The sequence below is a fragment of the Macaca nemestrina genome, chromosome 5 (genome assembly GCF_043159975.1).
Source record: "Macaca nemestrina isolate mMacNem1 chromosome 5, mMacNem.hap1, whole genome shotgun sequence".
NCBI lineage: Eukaryota > Metazoa > Chordata > Mammalia > Primates > Cercopithecidae > Macaca > Macaca nemestrina.
Window position 1 is genome coordinate 119,983,135 of NC_092129.1, and position 16,135 is coordinate 119,999,269.

General features: G+C 35.8%; 1 long non-coding RNA gene across 1 annotated transcript; it reads right to left on the reverse strand.

Annotated features, from left to right (window-relative positions):
* Positions 1–1,824: 1,824 nt before the first annotated feature.
* Positions 1,825–10,155, reverse strand: LOC139363172 (uncharacterized). Its single transcript, XR_011623114.1, has 3 exons — positions 10,021–10,155; positions 8,817–8,942; positions 1,825–2,711 (listed from the first exon to the last, which is right to left on the reverse strand). It is a non-coding gene; the product is annotated as an uncharacterized lncRNA (long non-coding RNA).
* Between the last annotated feature and the right edge of the window lie 5,980 nt (positions 10,156–16,135).

Below are 16,135 nucleotides of genomic sequence, written 5' to 3' on the forward strand. Positions count from 1 at the left end.
GGGGCTCCCTGGGGACCCTTTCTTTGCTATCTACCTAAGACAAGCTAACTAACTCCTTTTAGTCCCCCCTCGGGAGTGGAGACCCTAACTGCTGTTGCGGAGATTGTATGTTGATCTTCCTGGCCACTTCTTCCTGGAAAGGGGCATTTTTCAGGGAACAGCTGCTAGGATTTCCCCTAAGCCTGATTTAGAGGTCCTTGGAAGAGAGGCATCCATTCATGGTGTGGTCAAAATCTAGGATAAGGGTCAACCTTGACACCTCTCAAGTATTGTTCAATTAAATGTGTTTTTTTTTTTTTAATTTCCTTTTGAACGAATCTTTGATGTGATAATCAGAGTAGGGAACAAAATCTAGTATCTAAATTTTATGTTAGTCTTCCAGTATTACTATTATGTATGTGCTTCCTGCCACTTGTTTATCAGTAAAGGAAATAATAATCAGCAATTATAATAGTTATAGCAATAGTAATAATAATCACGTGTTTTGGCCAGGCACAATGGCTCATGCCTGTAATCCCAGCACCTTAGGAGGGCAAGAGAGGCTGATCACCTGAGGACAGGAGTTCGTGACCACTCTGGACAACATAGCGAAACCCTGTCTCTACTAAAAATACCAAAATTAGCCAGGAGTTGTGGTGCATGCCTATAGTCCCAGCTACTGGGGAGGCTGAGCTGTAATCTCAACCACTGGGGAGGCTGAGTCTGGAGAATCACTTGAATCTGGGAGGCAGATGTTGCAGGGAGTCAAGATCAAGCCACTGCACTCCAGCCTGGGTGACAGAGTGAGACTCCATGTCAAATAATAATAAATGATAATGTGTTTGGTATTGCTCTTATTCTCATGTTTGGAGCAAGCCTGTGAACAACTGAATTATTAATGTTGCCTCTTTATCTTCCATCCAAAATTCTCATATCTAGCCATAAATTTTCCACACAAGAATTCTTGTGTTTCTCCATAAATATTACTTGACTTTGCCTTCAGTCATAATGCTTAATTTGACGTATGTGGGCAGAAGTTAAGATCTTACCAGTTCTGAAGCTAGGACTTAGAAAACATTGTTATGTGTCAACTTGCTATCTTATGCCCTATTGTTGTCATAACAAGAATATGCCTCAGCGGGCTCACTGAACAAATAAGCATAAAGACACATAATTTAGACTACTTCCTCAGCTACATGTTGTAGCCAAGACCAGCGGAGCCTAGCCAAACACAGCCTGTATCTGCTTATGCCTACTGATCTGCAGACCTGTGAGAAGGATGGTTGCTGCTTTAAGTCATTGATTTTGGGGATGATTTGTTATACAGCAGTAACTAGCTTGCTCTCCTTCCTCTCTTTTCTCAATCACTTAGTCTTTTCACTTCAGAATTAATATCAGAATAATTTCCTGTTATGGTTATCCTTGTGGCACTTAACGATGCTTTGAATTCTGATAATCCAGTTCCACTAACAAATCAGGAAAAGAAAAAGTAGAATCTTACAGCTAACATAAAAAGCTTTCTTTTTCCACAGATAATGTGGTAACTTTCACAGTCCTTTTGGTAATTTTACTATTTGAGATTGAAAATGTTTAAGAAAGTCTCACAACTCTCTATGTAACAAATGGGAGCAACTTAGAGGATATTAAAAGAAAACAAATGTTGCTGTTTGTGCATTGAGTATATTATTGGATTTTGAATATTTTCAGCTCACTAGATTTTCAAATATTTAGCATTAGGGACAGAAAACAAATCTCTGAGTTTCCTAAAGCTCAAATAAGCCTCTACATTTTACATAACACTTCTATAAGATAGTGAAAAACTCCAGATAGCATTGCTCTATTCTTATTTTATTGATTAGAAAGGTAAGCACAAAACATGTTAAACAATTTTCCCAAACAAAGGAAGCAACCAGGGAATATGATTTTTTCAAAGTTTCAGTTTCAATTCAATGTCCACTCTGTACTATTTCTGGTGAAGTTGAATAATACTACTTTGTGCCTGTAGAACATTCAAAACATTTTATAGGGCTTTATAAATCTTTTTACTTCCCTATGAGATTGAAAAATCAAAATGTTTGATATATAGCACAATGAATCACCATGGTTGTACTACAGTTTCAAAATGCTTACACATCAAAACCATCCCCATGAATTTCTACTAACTGTCAGCATTTGCAAAACAACAGCATTTCTGGCTAGAAAGGTTTCAGTATTTCATAAGAAATTCAAACTTAACCCCTCATGTATGAATTTCTTTCCCTATTTGTTATGAAACAGCTGTACATATTTTGCAAGTTAAGCTATTGCATGTTTTTTAGAGCCTTATGAATTTCTGTGATTTTAGAATCAAGTCAATATATGTTTTAAATAGTAAATGTACTTAAGTGTCACATAGTCTGAGTCCTCTACAGACATAAAATAGTCATATTCAATTTCTCAAAAAAATGAGGTAACTTTGGGCCGGGCATGGTGGCTCATGCCTGTAATCCCAGTACTTTGGGAGGCCAAGGCAGGTGGATCACAAGGTCAAGAGTTCGAGACGAGCCTGGTCAATATAGTGAAACCCTATCTCTACTAAAAAATACAAAAATTAGCTGGATGTGGTGGTGCACGCCTGTGATCTCAGCTGCTTGGGAGGCTGAGGCAGGAGAATTGCTGGAACCTGGGAGGCGGAGGTTGCAGTGAGCTAAGATTGTGCCGCTGTACTCTAGCCTGAGCGACAGAGTGAGACTCTGGGGGAAAAAAAAAAAAAAAAGTTACTTTAGTGTAAGCATCAAAAAAAAGAAGAAAAAATTTACGTAGCTTGAATACAATTAGGTCAACACACGATTGGTCATTATAAAAATGCCATGATCCATTTCTCATAGTTACTTCACATAACATATTGTGAAGTGTTAAACTTTATGAAGTATATCCTTCATCACCATTGTCCAAATTTATTATTGTTTCTTTATCAAAATGAAGTGAAATATTAAGTGCAGTAAATACTGACAATAGTCATAACAAATGTACAAAACAGACCTAAGGAATACTTGAAGATTTTATTCCCAGTTTTTATTACTTTAAATATGTATTTTTTAACGTTAATAATCTCACAATGTATCCCATTAGAAAATCTGAGAGTGAGAGGCAGAAGATACTAGAGCAGATTTAAGAAAAGTGCACATCTCCAAATGTGCTGAAGTGGGGAATGGGTAATGAAGCTAACACAGCTTCCTAATTAGGAAATTTCTGTAGCACCCAGGAAATGAAGAAGAAGATGAATTTACGTTGCCACAAATTAGGTGTAAAAAAGGTGGTTTTATACTGTCTGGTGAATAACTTGGGTATATTAGTGGAGAAATTCAGGGTTATGCCTTTGCTTGACAGGTTATCTGAAAAGCAAGAGTGTTGAAAGTTTGGTCAAAAGAATTGAAGTAATAAATTCTTATATCTTGTTGGAAAATAATACAGAGCTAAGAGACTAATAGAAGAGAGAGGGTGAAATTAATGCTAGGCCACCGTGAATCAAGAAACAATGGTAAGAAGGGAATGAGAGATTCAGAGAACAAGAATCTTACTTGGAAGATGAAAGTTTAATATGTTGTAGTAAAGATGTTTGGGTGAGGATGAGTCTAAGGTGTAGTCAAAGAAGTAATCTTTTGATATGGAGCTGAAGACAGGGCTATTAAATTTGAGCAAGAAAATACCATGAACATGCACATCAATAATTTAAAAACGATGTTGGTTTTTTAATATTAATTCAAGTACTTATGGCACCCTGCTGAAACCATATCTACCGTCAAATGTGGGATAAATATTGGGAAATTTATGCCATAGAAGATATTTGTCTTAGCTTTTTTTATTACTTGGTTGAAATGTATGCTTTCTAACTGTGATAAGTAAGTTTTCTTTTTAAAATAGAGGTGCTTTGTGACCTGAATAATTGTACCATTACAACCTAACTTTATTTTTTCACATTTCTGTTTTTAAATTTCATCTCTTTTCTTTTTACAAATATTATTCTTAGTTTTCTGCAACCAAATAACTTTTTTTCCAAGCTTTCCCACCCTTGGGGAACAGACTGCATCCTGACATCATCTATGGATAAGAACTTACTCTAGTGGGCTATTGTGCTCATAGAGCAAGCATATTCTGCATTGTGACTTAAAGTCAAGAATCTTAGTTGATAATTATTTATTAAGCTCACATTATGTGCTTTAAATAGGAGAGAGGGAGTACTCAGGAATGAATGGTACTGGGTTATAGATAGAAAAAAAAGTATAATGGAATGACTTGACAGGCAACACAATAATCCATTATTTACAGCTACCGTATACAAACATTATTACATTAATTCCTTAAGAAAATTTTACTCAGCGCTTTTTAAAAGCCAAGCACTGTCCTATTGTTGGGGCTATAAAAGGGAGGAAGCCCTTAATCTTATGTTCAATGCAGTCTAGTTTATTAGAGAAATTCACAGATGATTTTACTACTATAATATTAAAATGTTAAATGCTAAAGTGACATTTACTATTTTGTGCAATTGCTATGATGCTACATAGAAAGAATCCTTTAACAGTGGTTTAGGTGCTAGAAATTTCAACAAAGAGAAATATTTTTTAAGTAATCTCTGGAAAAATAAAGAGGATGTTTCTAGGGCAGACAGAGAGAAACAACCCAGCAAGAATGAATAACATCCCCTTTATTACCCCAACAGAAACTCAGTGTCAGATACTGAATGAAGACTGAGTCAAGTGGCTTCTCGAGATCCTACACATCTATTAGATTTGGGCTATGTTATTCCACCATGAAATATTTGTTAGATATTTTATATAATGATATGCTATTAATTATATTTTATTGTTAAATTGTTATTTGATACAATATACTATACTGATGCTATATATTTATTTTATATAATACTTTTAATTTTATATAATATTTATATTTTTTACATTTGTACAATTTACACTGTTCTTATACTTATGACATATTCCTTTTTGTATTCCATAGTAAATTATTTAAAAAGTATATTATGTATATAATATACATATTTTTTATGTTTTCTATTTACGAACTCTAAATTATATTTTATGTTACTATGTATCATCATACATTTAGCATACTTTGAAAGATGAATGTAGAAGATATTTTATAAATGTGAAATGTGTGATTATGCATAATTATACATAAATCATATATAATATATGATCAGTATACAACTATTTAATATTTTGAAATTTGTCTATTATTTTTTAAAATATTGTTTAATGGAATGGATCACAGTACCATAGTTTTACACCATAATGTTTGACTATTATATGTCTAACCAAAACTCCCAAAACACAAACACAGAAAATAATTGCCTAAATAAGGAGGAGTTGAAAATTTATTTTAAAAGTATATTTAAAACATTAAAATTGTTTGTATATTTTGGATAACAGTCCTTTATCATGTATATCTTTTCCAAATATTTTCTCCCAGTCTGTAGTTTATCTTCTCATTCTCTTGACAGTGCCTTTCCCAGAGAAGTTTTTAATATTAATGTTTACACATCAGTTCTTTCTTTCATAGATCATGCCAATAGTGTTGTACCTAAAAAGTCATATCTGCTTTCTTCTCTGTTATCCTATAGGAGATTTATAGTTCTGCATTTTATCTTTAGGTCTAATAACATATTTTGAATTAATCTTTGTGAAGGATGTAAGGTCTGTGTATATATGCATTTTTGTTTTTCATGTGGATGCCCTGTTGTTCCAGTACCATTTTTTGAAAGGACAATCTTTGCTTCATTGTCTGTTTTTCTTTGCTTCTTTGTCAAGGTTTAGCTAAATATATTTTTGTGGATGCATTCTTGGGCTGTCTATTCTGTTTCAAAGGCCTGAATATTTTTTTTTTTGACAATACCACACCCTCTTGATTACTGCAGCTCTATAGTAAGTCTTAAAGTAGGGTAATCAGTCCTTTTGATGGCAACAGCAGGCTGCCTGGAACAGCCTACTGCCATCATGCCAGCTGCAACAGGGAGGCATGGCTGGGGCTGCATGCTCCATGGAGTCAGCAGGAGTCAGGGACAAGTGGGAGTCTCACCTCTTCTGAGTTGGAGTGGGAGCTTCTTGGGTGCCACTGCAGCTGTCCAAGCCCAGCTGTGGACCAAGGCATCTCTGTGCCCTTGGGGGTCCAGGTGCAGGTGGGAGCCCCACCCTCCCTGACACAGCTGCAACTGCCCAAACCACAGCTGCGCACCCAGGCTTCCCCCTCCAGAGAATGGGTGGGAGAGGGGGAGGGGGAGGGGGAGGCCCACCCTCCTGGGTGTAGCTATAGCCACCCAAACCGGCAGCTGCAGACCCAGGCATCCCTGCACTCTTGGGTGCCCAGGAAGGTCCCTTTGCCTTCACAGGCTCAGAAGTGTCTGCTCCTATGGCCTGGCTTCTCCCTGTTGTTGGTGCCCACTCCAATTTTAGAGCAAAGTCAGGGCCAAGCCCAGGTGCTGTTACATCCTGTTCAGGCATGCACACACTTGGGGCAGTGCTGAAATACCAGCCCCCTCCCACCTCATTCCCCTCCGATTTTGGGTATCAATGAGCATAGGCGGGAAACTGAGGGGGGACTAAGGGAAGTTCAGCACTGGCCTGCTGGTACCACTTGGCACCTACAGTCTGGGCTCCATGAAAGGAAGTGGGAGGCAGACAAGTGCCTGGGGAGAAGGGAGCAGGTCCCTGGTGAGGCCTCACCTTCAGGCCAGAGAGGGCCTTAAGGCTGGTGTCTGGGCTGCTACTCCCATGGACCTGAGTGGGAACTTGTGGTGCCTTTTCTGGGCCTGCCCATGGACCAACTGGTGTGCTCTTCCTCCCATCTGAGGCCCATAAAATCCCCAGACTCAGCCAGAGCTGCATAAATGTTGGGATGACCAGCTGCAGAGAGGAGCTACCCACTCCAGGGTCTCCTCTTTGCTGACAGCTGCAGAGACAATGGGGGCAACCTGCCTGCAGAGAGGATCCTCCCACTCCAGGATTTCCTCACGTCTAGGAGCTGAACACTCTTCATAGGGATACCCTGGCTGCTGAAAGGAGCTGCTCCCTTCAGGAGACTGAGCTGTTCTATCTCTCAATAAATCTCTTTGTCTTGCTCACCCTTCACTTCTCTGCATATCTCATTCTTCCTGATCACAGAATAAGAATTTGGGACCTGTTGAATGGCAGGGCTAAAAGAGCTGTAATACAAACAGTGCTGAAACATGTCCGTTGCTTGCCATGTTTCAGGCAAAGAGAAGGGGAGAAGAGCTGAGGCCCTTCAAGAAGCACAGACCTAGGAGGTCCCCAGGTCAGGGCTGTGACTCCCTCTTTGGGACCCTGTATTCCCTTGCATCTACAGGTTTCTGTGTGCCACCATGTTCCCCTGTGCCAGCCACGGAAGCTGCTTCCAGTATGCCTGGTCTGGCTGCAGCTTCACAGAGAGCTAGTGCCTATGCTGGCACCTGTAGCTGCCCACGCACCTGCAGAAGCTGGCATGTCTGACTCACTCACACACCCCTCGTTGTTCCATGCTTGGCTCTCCCTTGGCAGGTGTGAGACCCAGGCCTCTAGGGTGAACTGAGCATAGCTTGACAGGCTGAGTAGGCAAAACAAGCCCAGCAGATCCAAGGCAAAATGCAGGCAAAGGTGCCCCTGGCTTCAGAGGTTTCTGGCCAGAAAAACTACACCTCAAGGATCATGTAACACTGTGACTTTATTCCTCTCTTTTAATTTTATGTTGGCTACTCTGTGTTTTTCCCTTCCCATATAAATTTTGAGTCAGTTTGTCAATGTACATAAAATAATTTGCTGGGTTTTAATTGAGATTTAATTGAAACTATGGCTCATTTTGGAAAGAACTGACATTTTAAACCTTTGAAACTCAACTACAGGAAAATAAATAATAAGAAAAAGATCAACCCAATTCCCCTCAACAATAAGAAAAGGAGCAAATTGAATTAAAAATGGGCAAAAGACATAAATGAAAACCTTACCAAAAATGGTATGTGGCAAATAAGAGTATGAAAACATGCTCCACTTCATAATGTCATTAAGGATTTGTAAATTAAAAAGAACAATTATGAGAATTACCAAAATCCAAAACTCTGAAAATAGTAAATGCTGGAGAAGGATTTGGAGCAACAGGAACTCTCATTCATTGCTGAAGGGAATGAAAAATAGCATAGCCATTTTGGAAGACAGTTTTTACCATTTCTTAGAAAACGTGATTAAAAAACAACAGTAGATTTGCCATTAAATATCCTTGGATTTAGTTAATAGTTTCAGATTGAATATGAAACCTCAGTTTTTATGGGTACCATATTACAAAATAAAATTTAAACACATCCAGTTATACATAAAAACGATTATTGATTTGGGAATTCAATAAGGTAGATAAAATATCTACATTTGTTCATCAGTCTTTTAATTGTGGAAAAATTTTCATTGATATATAAAAGCCAAAAAGTGACTTTTATTGTTTTAATTAAAATAAACATGTTGGAAATGATGTTATCTCTTCAAATGTGTATCTTCCATTTTTATTCATATCCTCCATGGTTGTAATATCTTAATTGCCAGACAATTTGAAAGGCATTGAGTTACAAGAATAAACTACATAGGTTGAGCCTAAGTTATGCCACCTAAGCTAATAATATTGCTTATTTTTGGTTATTTTAAAATTTTATTTTGGGGATATTTAAAATGAAAAATTAAACAAGTTACTTTTTTCTCCAAATTGTTATTTATTTTCTTCCAATTTCTTGAAAATGTAAAAAAGGCAAACTCTCAGAGAAACAGGTGCTATACACAGGATATTACATATAGCTTTCATTGACTTACATTATCTGACAGAACTTCAAATTCGTTTCACAAGACACTGATTGAAAATGTAATTTTTTTCTTCTACATCAGATGTATTTTTGTTGTTTTCACATATTTATAATAGTAACAGATGATGGTGTTCTTCTAAACTTCCCGGCAACCAAACAGTCAGGGACATTTAAAAAAGAAACAACTTTTATTTGTGTTGATTACCGATGTCAATCATTTCAGAATAAATTAGGCATGCTGTTATTAATAGGAAAGTATGTTACTGCTGATATTTTAAACTGTGATACATATAAGTTACTACAAGAATGCCAAGAAATCATTTCTCATTGCTATAGGTATAATTTTACTGAAAGAAAGACCATTAATATAAATAAGGTCAAGATATGTTGCTGGTAGCTATTTTAATGCCATTTTAGAGTGCATTATTGTTGATAATAAAATATGTTAAATAATATAATTCTTAACAAATATTTTTAATACTAATATTTAATACTGATATAATTATTCTTTCAACAATATTGTTTCCTTTACAGTACACAAGGATATAGCTTGTCATTTCCTAAACTGAAAGGAAATCACGTAGACAAGAAAAGATGTTTATAAAGGAGTGCACTAAGTGCCACAGTGACTGGAAGAATCTACCCTGAGCCTGTTATTTGAAGTAAGAAAATACCCTCCGAACCTGACCTGAATTAAGTCTTTTCTCATCGTTGTAATCTTTCTTTTTTGAAATTTAACATTTGTCGCAGTGCAGTGGCTCACACGTGTAATCCCAACACTGTGTGAAGCCGAGGTGGGAGAATAGCTTGAGCCCTGGATTTTGAGACCAGCATAGCAAATAAAGTCAGATACCATATCTGCAAAAAACTAACCGGGCCTAGTAGTGCATTCCTGCGGTTCCAGCTACACGGAAGGTTGAGGCAGGAGGATCAATTGCCTGATCCCAGAAGGTTGAGGCTGCAATAAGCTATGCTGCATCTGCAGGCCAGTGACATAGTGAGACTCTGCCTCAAAAAAAAAAAAAAAAAAAAAAAAAAAAAAAAATTAAATAAAATAAATAAAATAAAAAAATTAACATCGTTTCTAGTCTGCATTCACCACCACAAAACACGTTTCAAATTACAGTCTACTGTTATATGCCAATAGCCTTATGTAAGCTATTTTATTCAAATCGTATAATAATACATTTAAGAATATGATCTGTTAGTCTTACCTCCGTTTCATGATCAATACCCACCCAAATTTCATTTTGAATGGTAATCCCCAGGTGTAGAGGAAGAAACCTGGTGGGAAGTGACTAAATCGTGGGGGCGGTTTCCCCCATGCTGTTCTTATGATAGTGAGTGAGTTCTCACGAGATCTGATGGTTTTATAAGTATTTGACGGTTCCTCCTTCACGCGCGCGCGCACACACACACACACACACACACACACACACACACACACACGCTGTCCTACTGCCTAAGGGGGGGCCTGCGTCCCCTTCCGCCATGATTGAAGTTTCCCGAGGCCTCCTCAGCCATGTGGAACTGTGAGTCAGTTAAATCTTTTTCCTTTATAAATTACCCAGTCTTGGATTGTATCTTTATAGCAGTCTGAGAATGGAGTAAAACAATGCCCCTAGCATTAAAATCTTTTTTAAAAAAAGTATAGGGCCGCGTGCCGCGGCTTAGACATGTAATCCCAGCAGCTTAGGAAGCTGAGACGGGTGGATCACGAGGTCACGGAGTTCCAGACGAGCCTGACCAACGTGGTGAAACCCCCTCTCTACTAAAAATACAAAATTAGCCAGGTATGGTGGCGCATGCCTGTAATCCCAGCTACTCAGGAGGCTGAGGCAGGAAAATCGCTTGAATCCGGTAGGCGGATTTTGCAGTGAGCCGAGATCGCGCCATTGCACTCCAGCCCGGCAACAACAGCAAAACTCCGTATCAGAAAAAAATAAATACGTAAGTATACACAGAGTCTTTCAGTATACCCTCCGAAAAAACAAGTATGCAAACCAAAAAAATGTAAAAAGCTACATCAGAGGTAAAAGTAGCATCCTTTATTGTGTCAGGTTACAAAATCAAAACAAGAAATGTTTTGCTCTAAACCCCTAATATCTAGCTTAGAAATATAAAATAAAATATTAGCCACAAGTAGAAAACATATCTATGAATAAAATAAACAAAAAATAGATAAAATCCATTAGACATAATTTTAATGTCATCTGAAGGAAAAAAATGATATAGGAAAAAATATTAATTGTGGAAAAAATAAAGCTCTACCTCCTTCTCATGCCTAACGTAAATATGTATACTAATGGATTAAAAAACCTAAATGTAAAAAGGAAACCAAAATTATGCTGGAAAATGCAAATGTAAATATTTCAAAGTCTCCGGAGAGTGGGTTTCTAAGAAAACAAGATAAAATCTGTATAATCAAAGATTGGCAGAATGTATTGTAGGGAATATATCTTCATCAAAGTACTCATATACAATTTGATCTACTATGATTTCATAGAACAAACAGATCTTATAGGAAAATGCCCTTCTTATAAATTTAGTATCAAGTTTTTAGACAGGTGTTTTTCTCTGCTATCTTCTGGAAAACATTAATTTATTCCTGGTTTATTGTTAAAAGCGATAGTCCTTTGTGATCCAGCATTTGTTGGAGTATTCTGTTGGAATGTTGAGGACAGATACTGAGCTTTGTCTTTCAGCAAGAGTGGTAGTGAGTGCAGGGCTCTTCTGCCTCTGTTGATTCTCACTTTCACTTCGTTTTTGTCATCTATGAATTCTTGTATTGTTGCAAACTCATCCCTATATTTACAAAGCTCTAAGCAAGGTTGTTGATCAGGGTATTTGTTTTGCCATATTGCAAGATAAACACTTGGTATTTGTTCCCTTAAAAGCAGACAAACAAATAGTAAAAACCCTTATCAAGGAATGTAAAAAGTGAAATTACATTAGAAATCAAAACTTTTTGCAACATATATAAAAAGCAGAAAGTTGAAGTACTTAATATTTAAGAGATCTTGCAAATCAATAATAGACTTTTCCATTCATTAGACATAAACATCAGCATGTAACATTTTCTCTTCCAACTATTGTATTAGATTTTTAATTGGGTATAGAGTATATTTAAGATTTAGAAAATTGTATTACTCTGAGTTTCTTTTTTATTGTGAACATTAAGGGAGATGATGACTATGGGTACATTTCTTGCAAGGTAGTATAATAACATATCTGTCCAACTTACCTAGTATTCTGAATAATATTGGTAAGCACAAATTATCTGTTATGTAGGTTTATGTAATTATGTAAGTTTATTTTTAATTTTAATTTATCTCACCATGTTTGTGTAAAAATTATTTTCTGTATTTTAAAAATATGTATCATGATTTGCCTTTCCATGTTATTTAAATGTATTTTCTAATGGTATGTCATTGTTTTTAGTTCACATTCATTACAATCTGAAAATTTAAAGCTTATTACTTCTTGTTACATTTTAATACAATCTTCATCCATAAATGGGACACTGTTATGCAATTGTTTTTAATGCAAAAATCCAGAATTATTATGAGGTTATACTTTATCTCTCATGACAGTGAGTGAAACATTATATAACTTCCATTTGCTTTAAGAAGAACTGTGGCTAGCTGACACAGTTGTTATAATAATGGTAATTTGGTGCTGAATGAGAAAGACGCTACCCTGGGAGAGAATTTCCATAACTATTGCATCTAATATCAGAAAAGAAGTGATTTCCTCCCATACTGCATCCAAAATATTCTGTGAGTTCAGGGACAAGAAAATAGCATGTTTAAAATCTATATACCCACCATTAGCTTCTGTCATTCCTTTGTTCATCTAGTGCATTTTTGACATATTTCAATGATAAAAAATTGAAGAAATGTATAGAAATGCAAATCCATACCTTCCTAATTCCATCCATTAGAAATAATTTACAACCAGTCTGTCTCTGTCTCACACACACACACACTCACACATGTACTATCATGGATACCTCAGAAAGTTTATTTGAGGATAGAATTTTCTATAGATTTAGTTAAAGACCCTTTGAATATTATATGATTGTCTTATGCCAAGTTTGTTTGGAAGAGTGTAAATGTACTACAGAGACATAATTATCTCAGTAGTTGTCATTTATTAAAGAACAATTTAGAAGAATATAAATCAGGTACTGAATTGACATTTGTGGAAACTGTTTGTAAGCTCCTTGGAATCTGGGAGTACCTAGGTATATTCTCTTTTCTCTCTTTTTAACTAGTTATACAGCATAAGTTTAGACAAGGTTAACACTCATAAGAAATAAAGGTATGTATTAAGAAATATATATATTTTGTAGCAATACAATATATTGAAATATAGTTCAGAAACTTTTCTGTATTTTTGCTTTGGTTTTTAATTTTTGAAAATACATTTATTATTTATTTAATATATAAAAATGTATTGAAAGTTTGTTTCCCTCTGGTGTATTGTCCATGCAGTACTCTGCATATAAACTCAATCACTGGGTTTCAGACTAATCTCCCCACAAATACCGTCTATGAGTTGGAAAAAATACAAAACAGTTTTGAAAACACCAAGAGTATTCTAAGGCAGTCAAGACTTGAAGGACAAATATCTTGGAGATAAATGCTCACTGATGCAAGCCAAACTTCTCTGCACCTTTTTTTCCTGAGAGTGTTTGCTGATTCACATGAGAGCAATAAGCACTAAATAGAAAAAAGCGTATATTATTTAATGCAGTTTCACTGAATTTAGAAGTGAAATATAAGGGAGTTTGGGTCTATAGAGGCAAAAAATGATTTCAAATGAAAGAATCCCAAAGAACAAAAGGACATTAAGAAGCAATCCCGGCATTCTGCAGGAATTTCTCCTTGGGGCATATAGTAAATAATATGCTAAACATAAATGGACCAACAGCAGAGGAAGCAAGCAGAATACACCTGCTAACTAAAAATAACAAGTGTAGATCTCAACATTCTTACAGTACTGAGAAGAAAACAATTTGAGTTCAAAGACTGCAAGTAGGAAGCAGCCCAGTAAACACTTCAAGTTTTCAACGGATATGTCTGAGGTAATTGGAGATGACCTAGAAATAAACGAAAAATTATTAATAGCCTCAAAGTACTTTTTTATTATCTTGCAGTCTTCTGCCAAAAAATAAATAAATAAATATAAGTAAATACGTCCTCTCTGATGGAAGACTACTTTATCCAGAGTCACTACAATTTGTCATATACAAACTCATACATTTAACGACAAAATAATTTGCCATGTTTACCAGGAAACAGAACATAGAAACAAATAATTAGAATTATATAAAAGTCAATAGAAAAAGATTTATAAGTAATAAAAATTATTAGAAAACATATTCAAACAACTATGGCTAAGAGTTTTAAAGAAAGGGACAATCTTTTTTAAAATTACATTTTAGGTACCAGAGTAAATGTGCAGGTTTGTTATATAGGTAAAATGCATGTCACGGGGTTTTGGCACACAGATTGTATTGTCACCCAGGTAATAAGCATAGTATGCAAGTCGGTAGTTTTTCGATCCTCACACTCCTCTGAATCTCTACTCTCAAGTAGGCCGCATTTTCTGTTGTTCCCTTCTTTGTGTTCATATGTACTCAGTATTTAGTTCCCACTTTTTAAGTGAGAACATGCAGTATTTTGTTTTCTGTTCCTGTGTTCACTTAGGATAATGACCTCCAGTTCCATCCGTGTTACTACGAAGGACATGGTCTCATTCTTTTTATGGCTCCATGTTATTCCAGGGTGTACATGAACCACACTTTCTTTATTCAGTCCACCATTGATGGGCATTTAGGTTAATTCCATGTGTTTGTTACTGTGAATAATGCTATGATGAACGTACATTTACGTGCGTTTTCATGACAGAATAATTTATTTTCCTTTTGGTATATATCCAATAATGGAATTACCAAATCGAGTGGCCATTCTGCTTTGAGATCTTTGAGGAAGTACCAAACTGCTTTCCATAGTGGTTGAACATATTTGCATTCTCATCAGCAGTATATAAGTGTTTCCTTTTCTCTGCAACCTTGTCACCATCTATCATTTTTTGACTTTTTAGTAATAGCCATTCTGACTGATGTGGCATGGTATCTCATTGTGATTTTGATTTGCATTTCTCTTTATTAGTGATGTTGAGCACTTTTTATATGCTTGTTGGAGGGCCGTATATATTCTTCTGAGAAGTGTCTGTTCATGTCCTTTGCCTGCTTTATAATTGGGTTATTTGTGTTTTGTTTGTGGATATATTTAAGTTCCAGATTCTAGATATTAGCCATTGTTGGGTATATCTCTTACAAATTTTTTTTTTCATTCTGTAGGATGTCTGTTTATTGATAGTTTCTTTTGCTGTGCAGAAGCTCTTTAGTTAAATTAGGTCCCATTAGTCAATTTTTTGTTTTTGTTTCCATTGCAATTGCTTTTGGCATCTTCATCATGAAATCTTTGCCATGGCCTATGTACAGAATGGTGCTTACTTGGTTATCTTCCAGAGTTTTTAGAGGTTTAGCTTTTACACTTAAATCTTGAATCCATCTTCAGTTGATTCTAAGGAAGGGGTCCAGTTTCAGTCTTCTGTATATGGCTAGCCTATTATCCCTGTACCATTTATTGAATAGGGAGTCCTTTCCTCATTGCTTATTTTTGTCAACTTTGTTGAAGATCAGATGGTTATAAGTGTATGGCATTATTTCTGGGTTCTCCATTCTGTTCCATTGGCCTATGTGTCTGTCTTTGTTTGCTTACCATGCTGTTTTGGTTACTGTGGCCTTGTATTAGGTTGGTGCAAACATAATTGTGGTTTTTGCCGTTAAAAGTAATTGTGGTTTTGCCATTATTTTAATGGTAAAACTGCAATTACATTTTCACCAAACTAATAGTATAGTTTGAAGTCAGGAACGTGATGTCTTCAGCTTTGTTCTTTGTGGTTAGATTTTCCTTGTCTATTTGAACTCTTTTTTGGTTCTATATGAATTTTATTTTTATTTTTTCTAATTCTGTGAAGAAGAATGTCATTGGTAGGTTGATAGGAATAGCATTACATTTTTATGCCATGTTGGAAAATATGGCCATTTTAATAATATTTATTCTTCCTATTCATGAGTATGGAATGTTTTTCCACTTGTTTGTGTCATCTCTGATTTCACTGAACAGTGTATTGTAATTTTTAAAGATTTTTCACCTACCTGGTTAGCAATATTCTGGAGTATTTTATTCTTTTTGTGACTATTGTGAATCAGATGGCATTTTTTAGTGTGGCTTTGAGCTTGAATATTGTTGG